This window comes from Etheostoma spectabile, chromosome 4 (genome assembly GCF_008692095.1).
Source record: "Etheostoma spectabile isolate EspeVRDwgs_2016 chromosome 4, UIUC_Espe_1.0, whole genome shotgun sequence".
In the NCBI taxonomy this organism is placed as follows: domain Eukaryota; kingdom Metazoa; phylum Chordata; class Actinopteri; order Perciformes; family Percidae; genus Etheostoma; species Etheostoma spectabile.
The window spans coordinates 23,108,389-23,127,228 of NC_045736.1; the positions used below are offsets into that span (position 1 = coordinate 23,108,389).

The 18,840-nt window shown below is 42.6% G+C and overlaps 1 protein-coding gene across 1 annotated transcript in view; it reads left to right on the plus strand.

Moving 5' to 3' along the window:
- The first annotated feature begins 3,300 nt into the window (after positions 1-3,300).
- The window catches only part of plxna1b (plexin A1b), a 203,582-nt gene continuing 188,042 nt past the window's right edge, over positions 3,301-18,840 (plus strand). Inside the window, 1 exon segment of the mRNA XM_032513838.1 lies at positions 3,301-3,501. The gene's annotated coding sequence lies outside the window, so the exon portion shown is untranslated.

Sequence of the window (18,840 nt, forward strand, 5' to 3'; positions counted from 1 at the left end):
AATTTGACTGCAGTAGATGTGACAGAAAGGTATAAAAAGTTGTGACAATCGACTAGTGTGGACTTTACCGGAAAACAGGAAATTAAAAGAGGTATGGATTAACACAATTTTTATGCCTTTCTGTCACATCTACAGCAGTCAGATTCCCTGTGTTCACTCGTAAGGAATAACTGCACATGGCTAGGCACTGCTATGTGCATCTTGAGCATGTTTAGAGGCAAAAAACATGTTTAAAAGTGGCCCTGTTCAAGCCTGTTGGGGGCTAATTCTAACAGAAGGTCTCGCTACTGACAGCACTACAAATTACATTTTTTTTGCTTTGAGTAAGAAGGATTGGGTTTCATGGGCAGTGAAAGAGACGCAATTGTCTTCTGGTGATGAACAAATCTTTAAGATTTTGAGAATTAAAACATCAGGTTTTTGTTTGTTGATAGAGCTCAGTATCATCAGTGTATATGTTATCAGGAATGTCTGAAAATAACAGATCTTTTGAATGTGGTCTCTCTATGAACACAACTATTGTTATTTTTTATTTATTTATTTTTTTTACAGATTGTGAAGACAGAAAAGATGCAGAATCCGTTTCTTTTATTTTGTTTATGAGTGTGCACAGCATTAATGCACACATACTTGCTTAGTTTCATGAGTATATTTGCGCTGAATGTATAATGTGTCTGTCTGCACATATGCAGGATAGTGTATTCTCTGTGTGTTTTCAAGGACACACACACACAGGAACTCTTTTCTCTCTAATCAGTCAGTTCTTGTATCTCTCTGCTCACTTAAAATGTTTGTTCTTCTTGCCAAACACAGGTCCATTAATAGTGCATGAATTAAAAAAACAGCAAATAGAGAGCAAAACAGCAGCAAACCACCAAACAGCCATGCGTACATTTATTTAATATTCTCTGTGCTTTCAGCCTAAGCTGCTTGGCCTGGGCACTGTCTAGTCAAATCATGGCAGGCAAGATTAATCTGGCTCTTTAAGAAAAAAGTATCACTGAGCACTGTACGTAAAACAACGTTTGGTTGTAAACTATATAGAAAAGGAGAAATGTTTTATTTAAGCATCTTGAAGATGCTGTGACTTTATCTTGACCATATTATAGTACAGCGTACAACTGGGTTCAACAGAAAGGAAGCAACTGCCCATGTAGCATGCAGTTTTATGATCCTGTTTTGCACAAGGCTAGCTTTGTACTCACTTATGATGTTTCACACTCCATGAAAATTTTCCCATGAGAGTTTACAGTAGGCCTGAAGTGAAACAGGACGGACGTTAACCACACTAACTCAGAGCTAATCAATGTCTTTAAGTGTAAGATAGAAAATGGCATGGTCCAGAGGCCTTTCACATGGCAATTTTGGCAAATGTCTTAGTGTTACTTCGGCCAAACCAACCATTTCTAATGGCAGACAGTGGGCTTTTGAAAACTATTGAAAGCTGGGTGGTGTGATAGATTCAGGGGAAATTTCCTGGCAAGTGCTGAAATTCAGCTGCTCTTTAATTCACACAACATAAACAAATGTATTTATGTTTCTTAATCAAAAATACACATTTCCCTTACCTCTCTGAAACACACACACACTATACACACACACATAGATGCCACAGCACACAAACACATATACACACACGTACACACACACACACACACACACACACACAAAAACACATGTACACACACGCGTGCGTGCACACACACACACGCACACACACACACACACACACACACACACACACACACACACACACACACACACACACCACACACACACACACACACACACACACATACTCAGGGTACGGGGCCAGGTGGTGTGGTTAGTGCCAGATCTTGCTCTCTGCTCTCCAGAGTGCAATTGGTAACCTGAGCTGTCTGTTTGAATAACTCAGTTATCCCAAAAGCCTCCTCGCTGCAGAGACATCATGGAACAGTGCCCAAAACACACTTTGTCTAAGCTCCTGGTAGTCACTGACTGCATGATGAATATTGAAATTCAGCTTTCAAAGCCACTTTGACTGTCTTGAGATTTCTTATCATAAGAAAAGAGTAGGAATCAAAAGTTGGCTGGATAGCCTTACGGGCGCAGCTTGTATCCAAAATCTGTCATCCGAGTGTCACTCACAGTGTAAGTTAGACGGTGTGAATGTATCAGCTGGTGGGACGTGACAGCCAGCCCTGGGGCCTCCCCATTTAATCAGGAGCCTGCTTTGTTTGGGAGCTCACAACCAAACCTGTTTCCCACCATCTCCCAGGGCATTTTCTATTTTAAACACTATTTACTGTAAATCTATCTTAGATGGGTTCTGCTATGAATGTAAGATGCAGGTACCCAAAATTGTACATCACATTAAGGCTGAACTGTGCCTGTCAGGGCTTTACTTGTGTCACTCAATTGCAATGCAAATATTTGTCGTCCCCTCTCAACACCACCCTGTAAACCCTACACACTATCCTTTTGCTGTTGTCTAACTCTCATGAACCTTGTCTTCTGTCCAAACTTTGAGTCAGAAAGGTGCTTTAAAATGTATAGTGGTCACGATGACAATTAAAATAATGATGATTTTAACACTTTCATGATTTGTTGTATTTGTTTGAGTAGTAATAATAGACATTTTCAATGTCTGTGATTCTGTTTTAGTCACACTTTTGAGTTTGGCCCAAAGTTTGAGTTGAGTAGCAACTGAATACTCTGTTTTAAAGAGAACTGTTTAACTTACCCTACTTCTATGGTACAGCGTAGACAGGTTGATGATGGACGTTTATGTAAAATCAAGTGATTACTTCTGGAAGTATTTTTTTACAGTGAATGTGAAACTCCCACAAGGTCTTTTAAATAATAATAATAAAAAAAAACTGTGTTGTAAATCAAAATGTGGCACATAACGAGTTTGGATTTTGTATGAATTATAAAAAAATCTCTTTCTTGAATTTGTACATTGCCAATTTGTCTTACCTGTCAAGTACTATTATACCTAAAAATATGAAAGAAAGTAATCAGAGTAATTCGTGCAATAAGCACATTATAGGGACAAAAAAGAGCTTCATGCAATTTAAAAAAAAAATAGCCTACTGACATGAAGTGGTTAAAATACAACTGAGAACATATGATAAAATTACTATAAAATATAAAATATAAGGATGTATTAATAAATTAAAATAAAGTTAAATCGGGTACAACATAAAATAAATGATTTTGTAAAAGTGTGGGAAAGGCGAATTGTTGAAATTATAATGTATTGCAAAAGCTCAAACATGTCCCTGTCACACCAGGACTCGGCCCGGGAGCGCCCTCTATGGCCCCGCAGCGGCACTGCAGCAGCAGAGCGCCTCCTCCCTCCTCCTGGAGCCGGAGTTGCATTCCTGTTCTCTCCATTCACACGGAGGGAGCCACCGGAGAGAGAGCACCGCCGCTCCGTGACCAGAGTGGAATGTCCCTAAGTTTTGGAATTTAAAAACATGGCGAGGATATCTAACCTACGGATCACTTGAACCTGTAAGTATCGTTAAAACTCCGTGCAAGCCTATTTTTCGTGTGGAAGGAACGGGTTTTGGTGGAGCCGGCTGAAATATTTAGGTTACATTTTTTTTTCTCTCCGTTGCGCCGTGTGGTGAGTTGGTCGTTGTGTTCCCCCCGCTGCTCCCCATGCCTTCTCCGCTCTCGGCGTCTGCTTTCTGCACGAGTTTGAAGAGCTCGAGGCTCCAGCCAAACCTAAGCGTGAAAGGGGCAAGAAGCGGATGTAGAGTAGCTCTAATATCCAGATATTTAGGCGTGTGTTGCTGTGTGGAGGATGCTTGTGTTTGTGTTAGCGGTGCGTTGAATGTTCGCTCCGGTGTGACCACCAGTCGGATTGTTCCACACCAAACTGTAAAACTGCGGATATTTTGGGCGCCGAACGAGGCTTTAGGTGGCTAACTTAATTCATTTTGACATTTATTTTAGTAATCATTTCGCTGTAAACCACCTGGCAATTGAAACTAAGAACAGGTTGGTGTTTTTTTTTGCAAGTAGCCTAACCTCGGATTTGGTGCAGTGTGAGGTGAGTTTCTGGTTGTCGGCCGCAGTAAAAACAGACTTTTCTGATCTGGAAAAGGTGGGAACTCACAGGAGTCTTGCAATAAAACGAAACCTCCGGGACCAGCAGGCATCTAGCTGAGGGTGCGTGTGGCTGTGGCATTGCCTCCGAGGAGGAATGCCGACCACCATACATAATTACAGGTATTCACGGAGCTGACATTAACTGTCGCCTGGATAAATAGTCCGGGGAGACTGCATGGTTTTAGATTCAACATTTGCTTTCATGCTTGTTTGCTGTTTGCCCCCCCCCCCCCCTCCCTCCGTTTAAATGTAGCTGTCCCGGCTTTCTTAAATTGACCTAAGGGAGGAGTTGTGTTGGATCTCTCCAGAGGGACGTGGAGCGTACTTAAAAAGAAAATCGATTAGACTATTAGCTTTACAATAATTAGAAATTGTGTTGGTGTGGTGTGAAAAGAGCCTTAATCTGCTAACGAATGAGAGGCAATTTGTAAGCTTTGTTATTCGACAGCAATTGAATTCCCGTTTTGAGCAGGGATGGAGTGGCGAGGGCTGTCTGTGGGTGTGTTGAGTGCGCATTGTTTGTCAGCTATTGAACATGCTCTCATTGCTCTATCGGATTCTCCTCAGTTCTATTTTTTTTAATCAAATCCCGGTTAACCAAATTAGACTCCCCACCCCGACCCCGCGCTGCTACGCGAATTCATTTGGAGCCCATTTTAAATATGTATTCATGATTCATATTAGATGAGCAAGAGCCTAAAGACATCATTTGAACCGTCTTTTTTTTTTTTTAGGAAAACGAGTGATGCCAGACATAAAGCCTATCACAAATAACACTACAACAAGAAATCAACATTCATTTAATATTTAAGTAAGAGTCCTATAGGGTCTTTACTCTGCATTTTAGATTTGGTTCACATACACCTAGTGATATGTATTTTATAGTCTGTGGCACCACTCTAACATTATAAGAAACAGATATGTGACTAACTCTTCTGCATAAAGTGACATGACCCAATTTTTCCTCATGACAGTTAAAGCGGTGACCAGCATTCACTTTTAAAGGTTGTGGGATTTGAACTGTGGCATAAGTGTTTGTTTAAGAGGTGGTGCCCAGTCACAGCTTCAACTCATGTAACCACATACAGACTGACATATCTCGCCAACCACACAACAGAGATGCACCTAACTTGTTCAATCAAAACAAGCATTACTGAGTGTGACTGGCAGCAAGGAGTGGCCATACTGTAACCAAACAGTGATGACTCTCTTTGTGCAAGGACTATTTAATCACCTTTTGTTTTATTTAGCTGACAAGTGTGGAAATGACAACATGTTATAGGTTGCTTGTGTGAAAAAGAAATACTTCATATGATTATCCAGGGGAGAACTATGGATCATAATGATATTTGTACATATTTAGACATGTCCAAATAACCACATATTCTTATGTGACCTAAATAGGAATAGAATTAAGGGGTATCTGTGAGAAACAAGCTTGCCTTGATGGAAATCCCGTTATGTTTTTAAGAAAGTCCCCACCTGATACAACCATGGTCTTCAGAAAATCATTTTGTCTTGGCAAAACTGACCTTGCATGGTATTTCTAAGATTAATGTATCCAAGATTAATTAATGTATCCTTTATATTTCATATGAAAGCTGGCAACCCAGGCAGAAAATGACAAGCAATTTGCCACAATCTTCCCTAATTATGATACAGATCTGCCCCATGATAGACCAGCAGGGTCATGCATTTTGAAAGTCTGTCCCGTCTGGTCTGGCGGCTGCCAGGAAGGGTAAATTTGTGTTGTCCAAACTTTGGAATTCAAGCTGACATGTGCACTTTGCACCCCACTGGTCCTGCCTTTGTGTGGCTCGCACCCTGCCGCATTCCTCTGGACTTTTCAGCGAGTGGCATATTTAAGGTCTAATTAGATTGTAGATGGATGACAAAGCAGGAGAGCTGTGCTCAAGTGAGAACTGAATTGTGATTTGGCACTGTAAGACCGGCCTGTCTTAGTGTATATATTGATGAAGGATTTTAGAAAAAGGAATAAAAGGGGATTTAAATTAAATTCCATCACGCTCATATGGGACTTTCTCAGTTGGAGTGAAAAACTACTTCACTGGTTCGTTGAAATTGTTTATATATGTGAAAGGACTTTAAGTGCATAACTGTATCCTTCAGGGTATGCTGTACTGTGATTCATTGCTTTCATGCGGCGAGTCGATATATAGACTGTATTCAGGCTCACAGTGTGTGTGTGTGTGTGTGTGTGTCTGTGTGTGTGTGTGTGTGTGTGTGTGTTGCTAGACTGCAAAATCAAGCTCTTTCCAGTTTCCCTTCCTGTTCGACACTTAAAACCAGTGTGACAACCTCATGTTTAGGCATTTCCTCTTCTCGCCTTCTTTCTCTGCCTACTCCTCTGCCATTCTTCCTGCCTCCAGACCTATGCTGCCACTCAGGCTTTCTTTTCTCACTCTCCCCTTCTCTTGCCCTCTCTTTCTGTCAGGAACCCTTCCTCCATTCTTCCACACCACCTCTTTCTCTGCCTTTTCTTACTTTAATTTTCCTGATCGGTCTCCCCAATCCTTCCTGCTTCTGTCATGCTGTTCTTCCTCCATCGTCCTCTTTTTCCTCTCCCTCGCTATGCCCAGAAATCTTAAAATTTTCAGATTTTCAATCAGTTCTTAAGTATTTTTGGGTGGGGTGACTTGACGACTTGCCTAGGCTCAGTGCATGAAGAAGCATTTGCTACAACTGAAAGAGAATCCTCTCTCAAACCAATACAGGTGTTATGTCAGAGAGGGTCGGGTACGGCGTGGGCTGAACTCTCTCCCCCATGTGGGAACGGGGGCTTCTTGGGTTCAGCAGCGCTGTAATGCAATATCTGCTTTCATATTGTAGCTGATGGAGATAGCATGTTTTTATTACATACATTTTCATTTGTGTCACTCACGCTAAAGATTTTAGCTGTGTTGCCGGCGCTCCGCTCCGAGTGTGTTTTATTTAATCTGTGTTTGTCTGCTTCAGTTTATGTTTACTGTTTTAAACGTGACTTACTTCCTCTCTTCTGTCACATCCTCTTGTCCTTTGTGATCTTGTGACCTCATCTCGTTCTGAGCCTTGTCCCATTCTTTCTCTCTATGTGAGTGTTTTACTTGGTCTCTCTGGGGGTTGTGTGGCGCCTTGAGGCAAGGAGCTACACAGCAGCAGCAATATGAAATGCACTAAAGAGGGACCAGCAGCAGGGCTCTACCCCAAGGCCCTGTCGTATACACACATCCACGCACAAACACAGACACACAGCTCTCATGGTGCTAACACCTCTCAAGCCGACAAGCCTTAATATGAAATAAACTCACTCGCCAATACCTGGCGGGCCTGTCTGACTGACTGCTCAAATAGGAATGACCTCCATTTGGCCCGAATAAGAAGCTGGGATTGAGAGTCAGTGGGCGGTGCTGAACTGCAAAGTGCTGTTGCATTACGAATCATATCAAAAGGTGAGTTTGCAGGTGAGCCAGCAGCATAAACCCTCATCAGTGCCAATCAGAAGTGAATTTAAAGGCAGACTGAGCTATCTGCACGCTCCATCACATTTGTAAGACGGGGAGTGAGCTCGGGGCTGGTAGTTTTATTTTGGTCCCTGGAAACTGCCTGAATTAGAGAGGATGCATGAAGTGAGCACCATTGTGGAGAATTTGTAATGAAAGCCTTGTCGGTGTTGTTTGATGCCTTGACCTTCTCAAAAAAGAGTCCTTGTTGCATTCTTCACTTTAGATGTAGCCAAATACATATGACCACTGTGGAGGCACAGCACAAATTTTCTGAGCCAGAAAATGGCTTTTTTGTGTGTAACAGCCTTAGTTTCTCCCTTTGTCATGCTCATCCAAGTGAACTGTCTGTTATGTATAATTAATTTCTCCTCTCTCCCAGTTTATTTTTATCGCCCACTTTTAACCATTCCTTCAAAGGACCCCTCCCCCGCTTCCATCCTCCACAGTTCCTGCTGAAAGTGACAGCTGCTCGGATACGGGGGATGCTTTTTGAAGCAGGCACTAAAAAGGCCACTCATTCAAGACGACTTGGAATAGAAAAATCTCTGTCGTTCTGACACTATCAAAAACATGCAATGCCCGCAAATTGAAAATAAATTCCACTGTAGTCTGTGCAGCCGCCTGTTGACCAAAAATAATTTACATGTTCTTCTTTTGTTAAGAGTTGATGCTGATTAGTTGATGTTGGCATGTAAAGCAAACTGAAGATGAGATTGACTTGTAGGGCACGAACAACTTGTTCCCGTTTTGCAGGTACTTCGTTTGATTGACAGGAGCACCGCGTTAGGTTAATTTTCTTGTAAAGTCAAATTGACAATCTCATAATTTGTGGAATGGGCTCTCATCCAAACCAAAGAAAGACTGTAATTGGTTGTGTTTGACCCACAGTCCCCTGGCTTGTCGTCACTGAGATTGAGTTGCAGTCATCCTGAATGTTCCGTCTGAAGGTCCAAAGATGCAGCATTGACCCCAGTTCAACTTCTGACCCAGTGGCCTTGTGTAGAAATCCCACAACCCCACGCAGCTAGTGGGCACGGCCTCAGCATATGAGGTTTCCTCCCCGGCATGCCAATGCTCTTGTCAGCATTCTGTCCACCACACCTCAGACACTTAACTTAGACACTTAACTCAGACAGGAAGCTCAGGTCCCAGATTTCTGTGGACATAAAAAAAATGGATCTCTTTGATCTCACATTTCCTCTTATATCTTAAGAGGAGCTGGGGCCTGTTATTGATCATATTAGGAAGTCACAGTTCCCTGTATCATTTTTATTCTATTTCTTGCTCAGTCACTGTAGAAGGAGTCTTCCAAAATCAATATAGCCTACAAGATCCTTAATGTAAATGAAACTCAGGTCAGTCTTTAAACTTCCTTACTAACTAATAACTAAGAATTGTGTGGTGGGGAAACAGAGTTACACATTCAATTTACATTGTAGCTGTTTAATGGCGCACTCTAGTTAGGACTCAATTTCTTTTCTTTCTTTTTTTTGTATAAAAAAGATCTAGTTGATTTTCAGGGTTTATTAGGCAATAATCATGTGGGGTCATGCAGTTTTGATGTAAATCGTTTAAATTTGATCGGATCCTTAAACAACTCCTGATATTTTCTTGTTGATGGAAAAAGAAAAAGAGTTGTGTTGTAGGGTTCTATTGATTGAACAATTGTTGATGTACATGATTAGGTGTCACTGTACAGTATTATTGTTCTGGCATGCCAGAATATGTCGGCGTCTAAAATGTTGGGATGTGGTCAACAACAATCTAATGTTGGCCTTCCTAATGCTTTTGAGCAAAGAACACCAGAATTCACAGGTTCAGTGCGAGGAAAAAAAGCAGATCTTTGAGTATATTGCATCTGGCCCAGCTTGTCAGTATCATTGGCAGAAAGTGTGTGTTACTGATGTTAAGATAGACTCCATTTAGATGAGGGAGCCTACTGGTTGTTTACCGTGCTCACTAGAGTCTGTCTGCCTCTTCAGGCATGTTTGGCTTGTTAATGAGAACCACTATGGGAGAGAGGAGGCAGCGCACTGTGGGTGTTTGTGCATGTATTTGCAATGAGATAATCATCAGTGTGCACAATATACAGGACGATGGTTTACAGGATGCTATCTGAACGTGTTTGTGCATGCGTGGGGTCTCCTCGTGTTTAATGTAACGTAGGACTCTCTACTGTGGCGGAGATGAAACAGTGAAGAGTTTACACAGGCACATAGCCATTTATTGTTGTGATTAATGTTAATTGTGCAGCAGCTCATAATTGCTTGTCCCCCCCCTTTAGTCTCTGTAGCCCCCACTTCTTCATTCCTATCTTCCATCCTTCATCCCACCCTTCTTGCACACACACAGCCTCCTGGTTTCTGTTGTATCTACCAAGGGGTATCCTAAATAATTCAGGCGGTCTGTTCTCCCAGCCTTGTAAATAAGACTAATAGAAGGCGGGCCTTTGAAGAGAGCCACTTGCCCAGGGAAAGCATGGCCGGCGGCTAGCCTATTAATCAGCTAGCTGCCTGTCTGGCCCCTTTACTGTGGCTGGGTTGTGGACCAGCCAGCAACAACCCCCATGTTAGCGGAAGGAAGGGCGACTTATTTCAGAGAGGTCAGCAGCAGTATGATGGTGTCGCCCCTGAGGCAGTGGTGGACATTGAGAAAGTGTGTGCGTATGCATGTTGGACACAGGCAGGATCACTCTCCCTCTCTTCTCCTTTAAATGCACTATGGCTTGTGTTTGTGTGTGCGCACAGTCACACGTGCACACACGCTCCATGGTTCATAAACCACACACTCTGATGTCAGCGCCTGCATGTGTGTTTACCAGATGGAGATAAGTGCTCATTTATTCATTTTGTTTATCACTTTTTTTTCCTGAACGCCTGGCACTCTTTAGATGTGGGCTGATGCTTTTGGCTAGTTTAGTGTGTGTGTGTGTGTGTGTGTGTGTGTGTGTGTGTGTGTGTGTGGGGTGAGGTCTTATGCAGGCAGCACCTTGACAGAAACCAGTCAAAGGAAAAAACATTTTCGTTTTTTTGTGTAACAGAAAGGGCAGTTAGCCTTCTCAAATCCATTGTGCGATCCCACTTCAGCTGCAAAAAGAAGGGTAGATTTTGAGTAGCTTTAGCCCTAAATCACTTTGGAGCACATCCAAGCCTCACCTCCCCACGTGTAACCTTCAGTAGCCATTTTTTACACAACAGGGCCAATTGGGGACCTGTCAGGGTTTGGGGCCCAGAAAACATTTCTAAGCTCTGACTGAAAGGTGTATTAGTTTATTTGAAACTGTTTCCCAGATTACAAATGATGTCTGTTAACAACAGAAATTGATCTGGTAACCACAGAAATTACAAATGTGTTGTCTGAACCTCTACTTAAAACTGAAGCGGCATAGAATATCCTACACCTCCTTCCTTTACTACCTCCTTTTCTTTCCACAGCTTCTTTGTCATCTCCCTCTTTGTGCTCCTTTCAAAGGGTTAAAGAGGGAGAAGTGATGAGTAGCCCGCCGAGTCTGGCCTCTATTGTGTGTTGGCATTGTGCCACTGCATAGCATGTCGACCATAGACACATGTACAAGGGACCTTTCTCTACTCACAGACAATAACGTTACCCTGTAATACTACCCCCACCTCCTGCAAATCAATGCAAATACTTTGCAAAGGTTAGTGGCATTGGAAAAAATGATAACACTGATATTTCATAAGCAGCTCAATGCAGAAGGGCCTCAAATAAGGTTTAGAAGCTTTACTTTTTCATAGCAGTGCTTCTTTCTTGACCCAAAACTTCTTGGTAGTCATTGATGAACTGCTTGGAAAACCTTCTAACTTCAAACAACTTTAGAAAAAAAGTTTTAGGATGCTCCTGAAAGACCAGTTGTTTTAACTCTACTCCCTCAGTGAAAACATGTGCTCGAGGACCATAAACCCCATTTCCCCCCCTTTCCTCCCTTACATAGCTTGTTAAGGAGAAAACCACTCAACGGCATGTTGTGTCAAACATTGGTGGCTGCACAGTCTAATTCTTTTAGCAGACCTGGGTTACCTCCGTGCTGCAACAACGTCCCGGGGGTGCTTTTAAGTCGTCTCCTTCTCCTCAACCCCCTGCAGAGGAGAGGCAAGCAAAGCTTGGGCACTCTGGGAATAAGTACTTCAGGCCAGACAATGGTGGACCGATGAAAAGGGGGTGGGCTGATTGTAACCAGAAATAGAAGAAGAACAGGAGGAGAAGGCCTCCAAACTGGAAGAAGGGGTGGGATAGGGGTAGGTCAAAGGTTAGACTGATCCCTACTTTAAAGGTGGCGTGAGGCCACGGAGGTTTTATTGCCCTTGTGTTGCTTTTTGCTCATCCTGGAAAGAACGTCTGAGCTGCTACTGCGTTGTGGGGGAGGGTTGTTTAGGTGGGTGTGAGTGCATGCTACACATTGCTGTCCCATGATGGCTCCAGTTGTGCTCGGTGACCTCTGACCCTGACCTCCTTTCTCCCTACCAGGAGCTGTCAAATAGGTCAGCGGTGTGTCAACTCCCATGAGAAGAGAACTAGGGTAGCAAGGAGCATCTTTAAGTGTTGCTTATTGGTTGTTTCAGAATATTGTTGAGCTTGCCCAAGCGAGTCTGTTCTCTCATCTGGTAGATTTTCTGGTTCAGCTAAGGAGGCCGAGCATGTGACGAAGCTGCCAGCAAACATGAAGGAATGCGCCAGCGATACCATTCAGCTCTTGTCGGGCCACCACATTCCAAATGAAATGGGGTGTGTAACTTGTGACTGGTGTGATGTGCTGATGCGTGGCAGCTGGGAGGAGTAACTTCCTTTCTCTCCAAGTCCTTCTCTTGGGGCCTTCCTCCCACCTCTGCCTCACCGAGATCCATGATTTGGGTTGGAATGCAGTAAGAACCTTGTTTCCCATTGCATGTTGAAGAATGCTGCTGTTCTGGTTGATCGGCTCGGGCCCTCCGTTATTTCAGTGTGACCTCATTTGGCCCTCGAGATCAGCAAGACATCGCCCCTGGTGCACCAGCAGACTCAGTCTGCCTGCCCTCTGACACAAGACTGATAGTATTTGTCCAACTGGCACTGGCAACACTGAATATTGAGTGTAGCTTAACAAATAATAGCGTAAAACCAGTGATTAATTTTAGAACGGACAAAGCGGGCAATTTTCCATGCAAAAACATCATTAAGCTGAAACATACTTTAGAATTGGCCATACATGACTTTTCCTTCTCCCAAACTCCTAAAAAAGACACATTTCAGAGCCATTGCTACATGTGCTGTTTTCAAAACATGGCACAAGCTGTTTTTAGCTCATTCAAGAGGAAAACCTTATCCTGCCCTCAGCCAGCAGTGTTACAGGCAAACTTGGCCACAGCACAGACACATGTTCAAAAGTAGCCCGTCTCCCAGTCTGCTTGTAGCTGCATCAACATAAAAGCCTTGAGCGTTCAGATTTGTGAAAGGGCGGGATAGGAGAAATCTGAACAAAATGATGCCAGAGCCTGCACTTCGGCCAGAAACGGCTGAGGGAAAAGAAGACAACAGAGGAGTGAGGGGAGGGAACTTGGCATCACTAGCTAACTCAGAAATGCAACAAGGCAGCTCGCACCAAAGAATAATAAATAATGTTGAAGAGAGAAGCTCTTGTGTGCAAGGTAGAGGGGAGAAGAAGAGAGAGTATCAGGAGAAGAAGGATGACAAAAACGGAGAGAAGCTGAGTCAAACTTTAATTAAGGACTGAACGCAGCCTTGGAACATCTGCTGTTGCTTGTGCCACCCTGCCACACCGGCTTTACGGCTTTTTTATTTCGAAGCAAAGCCAAACAGATGTTACGAGGGGGTGGCGATTTCATCAGACGAGAAGTTTGGTTTCAGGGAAGAGGAGTAAATTAAACCCTCCCACTCTTTCGAATGGGGATTTTCATGGAATTAGTATTACGGTCTGCTGGCCACGGCAATGATGATTGTGACTCTGTGCTATCTTGTTAACCACCCCACATTTCATCTCCATCTCTGTTGAAGTGCTCTTGAGCAAGATACGGACCGCCTGCATTATGCAATGGCAACATAAAACAATGAAAAATTGTACCTTATTCTTCCTACTCACTCACTGGAAGCTGCTTAGGATAATAACATTGTCTCTAAATATTAAACTGGGCTCTAAATAATGCCGCTTGTCATAGAAGCTGAACTATAAACCATATATATCGAATTACAACCATTATGCATGTCTTGCTCGCTTAAATTTTCTGAAATCGCAAATTATTATAAATGATCTGAATCTCATATGATTAAACTGAGAATCATTATGACAGCCAGACACCTAACCAGACAATTGAGCAACAAATCAGCCTGCAGTGTAGTCGAGTGGTAAAACACAAGAAGTTAGCCATGAGGAGATATAACGCATTGATATATTATTAAAGTTATTACAGTTTTTGTTCTCAAAGTCAACAATTGATTGTGATATAGATTTTAGGTCCATCGTCCATCGCCCCAGCTAGTCATTAATAAGGGTTAATGCCCAACGAGGTGTCCATTGTCAGGTATTAATGGACGACGGTGGGGCGTGAACCATCCAACGTGGCGAAGTCCATCAGTACCTGAACAACACAACACCTCAAAGGGCATTAACCTGTTTATACCATGGTCACTTGCCAAATAACAAAACATTAGTTTATATATTTGTTTTACAATCGAAATCTAAAGTTTTTACAATCAGTAATTCCCTTTGTTTCCCTGGTTACACCAGACAGTTTGACTAATACCTGAAACAGTCCTTCCCATCCTATAAGGTTCTTATGCAATGCAAACGTTCTTCACTCCTCCATGAAATAGGAAGAACCTTAGATACGACTTAGCAATGGGAGATATTTATAGTCCGCTCAGCAAGCCAGAAAGCTAGCTAACTCTATTCTAGTCTATAGCATTATGTACAGTTGGCAATCAATAAAAATAATTTGACAGTATGTTGACAAGCTAGCTATCGGCCATGTCATTGTCCCCAAAACAATATGACTTTTACGAACAATTTTATCTGCGATGTATCGCGGTACTTTCAGCCGCAGCCTGAAGTTGCGACCTGAGCAGTGAACGGGATGTGAGATAACATTATTCACTGTAAAACAAAGTCAGTGAAGAGGGGTAATAAAATTTACTTCCTGCAGCTTGTGTGTTAGTGCCATCCTGTGGTGTTCAGTGGACAAGTTGGAAATAACACACATTTCCTTTTTGTTTTAATGTGGAACATTCATTTACAACATTAAACACTCAGTTTAACCGAAACTCTTTTAGTATGTGTCATACATCACTTTTTCTATGGCTACCTTGCAGCCAATCAGTATTGAGTATTCATCCAGACCATTGTATAATGAGCTTTGTGCCATACCTGTCGTTTGTGGTCAGCGTTGCATGCCAGCTATGTCCACTGATGCTCACAATGCGTGTTTCACTATTAGGTGATGTTCACCTCAGCTAAGCAGTGGTGTTTCAGTCTCTCCCTCTGATCCAAATGTCTGTCATCATCAGCTTGGAGAGATCCCATTGGGTTGGGCTCGCACCCTTTATCAGTGTCCCTGTCTCTCCCACAGTCTCCCGCTTTCTCATTTTGTCACTCTTCTATGGAGGACGTGATGAAAATGGCTGTTTAATCATGCAGCGAGGTCAACCAATCAAAGGTCCCGGGCAGAGTGATTTAAGGGCCTATTCAGAGCACAGCTGGAGGGAGAGAGTAAGGGAGGGCGACAAGGGGAAAGAGAGAGACGGGTTGGGGTTTGATAGCTGTACGGCGCAGGTCACCTCTCATCCACTTACCGCTGGTCTCGTTTCACCAATAATTGTCCCTGATAGATTGATGTATAAGCAGGGAGATGAATGGATTCAGTGGGTAGAGGGCGGATAGGCAGAGAGATGCACACATTAGTGAACCGACCCGCCAGTGATGAGATACGTACACACACCCCAACCTCACACAACCTCATCAACAGCAGTATAGACCCACGTCTTCCTCCCATTAACTTTGGCAGGGTGGTTACTTCCACTGTAACTGCCGAACTCCCTATCCTACAACACACACACACAAACACACACACACACACACACACACACACACACGCCGTCTGCAGACAAGACAGTTCTCACCTGAATGTCAATGGGAGAATGACAGATGGTTGGGAGGAGCAGGGGAAGTACAGACAGACAGAGACAGTGATTGTCTCCTGAACCTCTGTCTCCTGTCTTAGGTTCCTGTCACCCAATATCCATCTATGAAATAGATATTGTATATGGTGTTGGCATGCAGCAATAGTCAGTGTTACACCAGTGTTACACAGTGTTTGGCCATACACCAATTACAAAACTTGCCCACCGCCCTAATCCTAGTTTTATTTTAGAAGTAAAACCCACTTAGCAGCGCCCATGTTCATCAAATAAATAAAATAATAAATGATAAATAAAATAAGTGCGTTAGCAAAACTTAGTTGAACTACAGACGCTACATACAACAATTGTTTTTAACCAAAACTTCGGAGCACAGAGTACCAGGAGTAGGATTTCACTTATCACAGAGACCTACTTCCTGTTCAGCGTCCAGGCATTTTGAGTGGGGATTAAAGGATTAATCGTGCGTTTCTTCTAGACTTCCAAATGTTATCGGAGTGTATGGATAAAATTTTGATGGGCTTGTGATGTGTGAAAAAATGCATTCACTGATCAACAGAAGTCTCTTTTTACAATTTAAATTTATGGGAACAAGTCTTTTTGGGATGAACACATAAGATGTATGGGTGGGGGGGGAAATCGATACAGCATAGTATCGTGATATTTTTATTGCGATACACAGGCGGCAAGTATCGATCTTTTATATACGTGTTGGTCAGTTTGTCTGCTCAACAATCCAATTTTGTAGCAATAAAATTGAAGGGATAGGAACAAACAGGAATGTAACATTTTAGATAAAACAGATGTTGACAAAGTTTCCTTTTGGGAAAATCATTTGAATTGGGAAAATTAGAAGTTTGGGAAAAAGGGTTAATTTTATACCCGCAAATTTTTCAAAATGTTTAAAAAAGCCCTAATAGTATCTGCTAAGTATTGTGGAAAAATTTTTATCGGGGGGCGTTTTGGGATTTCCCACCCCAGAATTGAATCCACTGTTTGGCCCCTAGTTAATTGGCTTCAAACCTGGCCCCCTTTTGGGGCCTGGGGTTTGGGCTAACTTAAAATTTCTTTATGTGGTCCCCCCATTAAAATCAAAGCAAAAAAACCGCTCTGCAGTTTTGAATTTGAATACTTTATTAACCTGCAATGGAAATTACCTTTTTTTATGTCATAAGTTATAGCAGTATAAAATGTGCCAGTTAAGGCTGAGAGGTAGAATTGGTGCCTATCTTCCCTAGGGGTTTTTTTAAATTAAAAAGAATAATCGTACAGCCGCTGTCATCTATTACCGTTTTCCCCAAACAACTGCAACAGCCCCGGGTTTTGAGGGGGTATAAACCCGATCTGGGATCCATTCAACCCCCCTTTCCCCTTTACATCAATTAATGTTTTGGTTCTTTGCAAAACTATTTGTTCCCCCCCTTACTATTCTCTTTGGGGCTTTAAACCCCCCCTTTTCCCCGTTTTTCTTTTTAAGCCTTTTAAAATTTCAAGACAGTGCCCTGGACCTCTTTTCTTTCTGTAAGATTTCAGTTTGGATTGCACTCAAAAGTGGTTGAATGCTATTAGGTCCTTTTTAACATTTTGAAGTATCTTGTTATTGATGTGCTCAATGGAAATGTAGCCTTTTTCCTGGCGTGGACATTTTGTTTTTTTGTTTTTTTCCTTCACACTAGCATTGCAGAGAAAGATTGAAGGGAATTTAACCAGGTCCTGACAGGGGTATTGCCTGATCAACTTTATTGAGTCATCAGTATTGACTTTAGCTCCTGTTCACACATCACCCTGACATGGCACATTTCCACAATGTTTGTGGGTGAAATGGATGTCTTGTCACTCCTACCCTGTATTTTCTGCCTGGTTGTCTCTCAAGTACATTTTTGTTTGGGATTCATTTGGTATACCCCAATAAATGATGCTGGTTGTTCTTGCTGAGTTTTTTTTTTTTTAACAATTTATTTGATGCTGCAAAGTCCCGAAATAGAACTACAGTACCACAATTCATTGCATTTACACAGGCAAGGACAACTTGTTGTGCAGAGGCTAAAGAATATGTGGATCAGTGGTTGATTTGACACAGTTGTTTTTTGCTTTTATTCCTCATCCGTATTGTCATCGGAAAGTTGTGGGATGGGCTGGTGGACCCTAAGACTTCAACTTCCCTGGTTTGGATGTAGATTCTGTTAACCTTTTGAAAGTATTTGACATCTTTAAATTTCTGATTTGTTATCCTAATCCAATCCAGGTCATGATATAGATGTCTCTTTTCCATTATCTTTTCTGTTAAATCAACTGTGGGCAGAAGGAGATGACAACAAGTATCCATGTCTGTTTGACAACTGCTCTACTCAGCAGTAGATATTTTGTTACTTTGTGCCCATTGTGGCTCTGCTTGTGTTTCTGATATAGCCGATGAGTTAGTGTTTGCGGAGTACCACTCAAGCAGATAGCTGGCCTCTTACTCACTCTCTCACTCTCTCTTTCTCTCTCTCTCTCTCTGACCTTGCGTCGGCGTGTGCTGATGAGCGCTGAGTGGATCCACTCGTGTGTGTGTGTGCGCGCGTGTGTGAGAGCTCGAGAAACTGTGGGAGCTCCATTTGTTGTGTAAATGCGAGCCGCTAATTGACTGCCGGGCAAGCAGCCTCTCCTTCACCGGCTGAACCCTGCCCTCCGCCGGGGCCCGGGGATCCTGCCAGGGGAATGTTTGCCCCCTCACACACACATCCACACACGCTCACAACACCCTCCCTTCCTCTCTCTTCCTCTGTTGGAGCAGGCCTGGCATTGGGCCAAAGTGAAGATGGGCACAGCGCAGGCCTTTCTCTTCTCTTGTCTCTATGTTGAGCTCTCATAATGAAAAGCTACATAATCACAGTGCTGTGCTTTTTGACACTCTTTTGATACAATTTATCATTTCAAAAACAATGAGTTCTCTTTATATACTAAATTAGTATTTGTTGGATAAATTAGATATATTTTTGGCCATGGGAAATCTTTATGAATGAGTAAGGCTGTACCAAACTTTATTTTTTTTTCAGTTGGTGGTTAATTAAACATTGACTTGAATGGCCGCGGTTGCTCGTGGGGC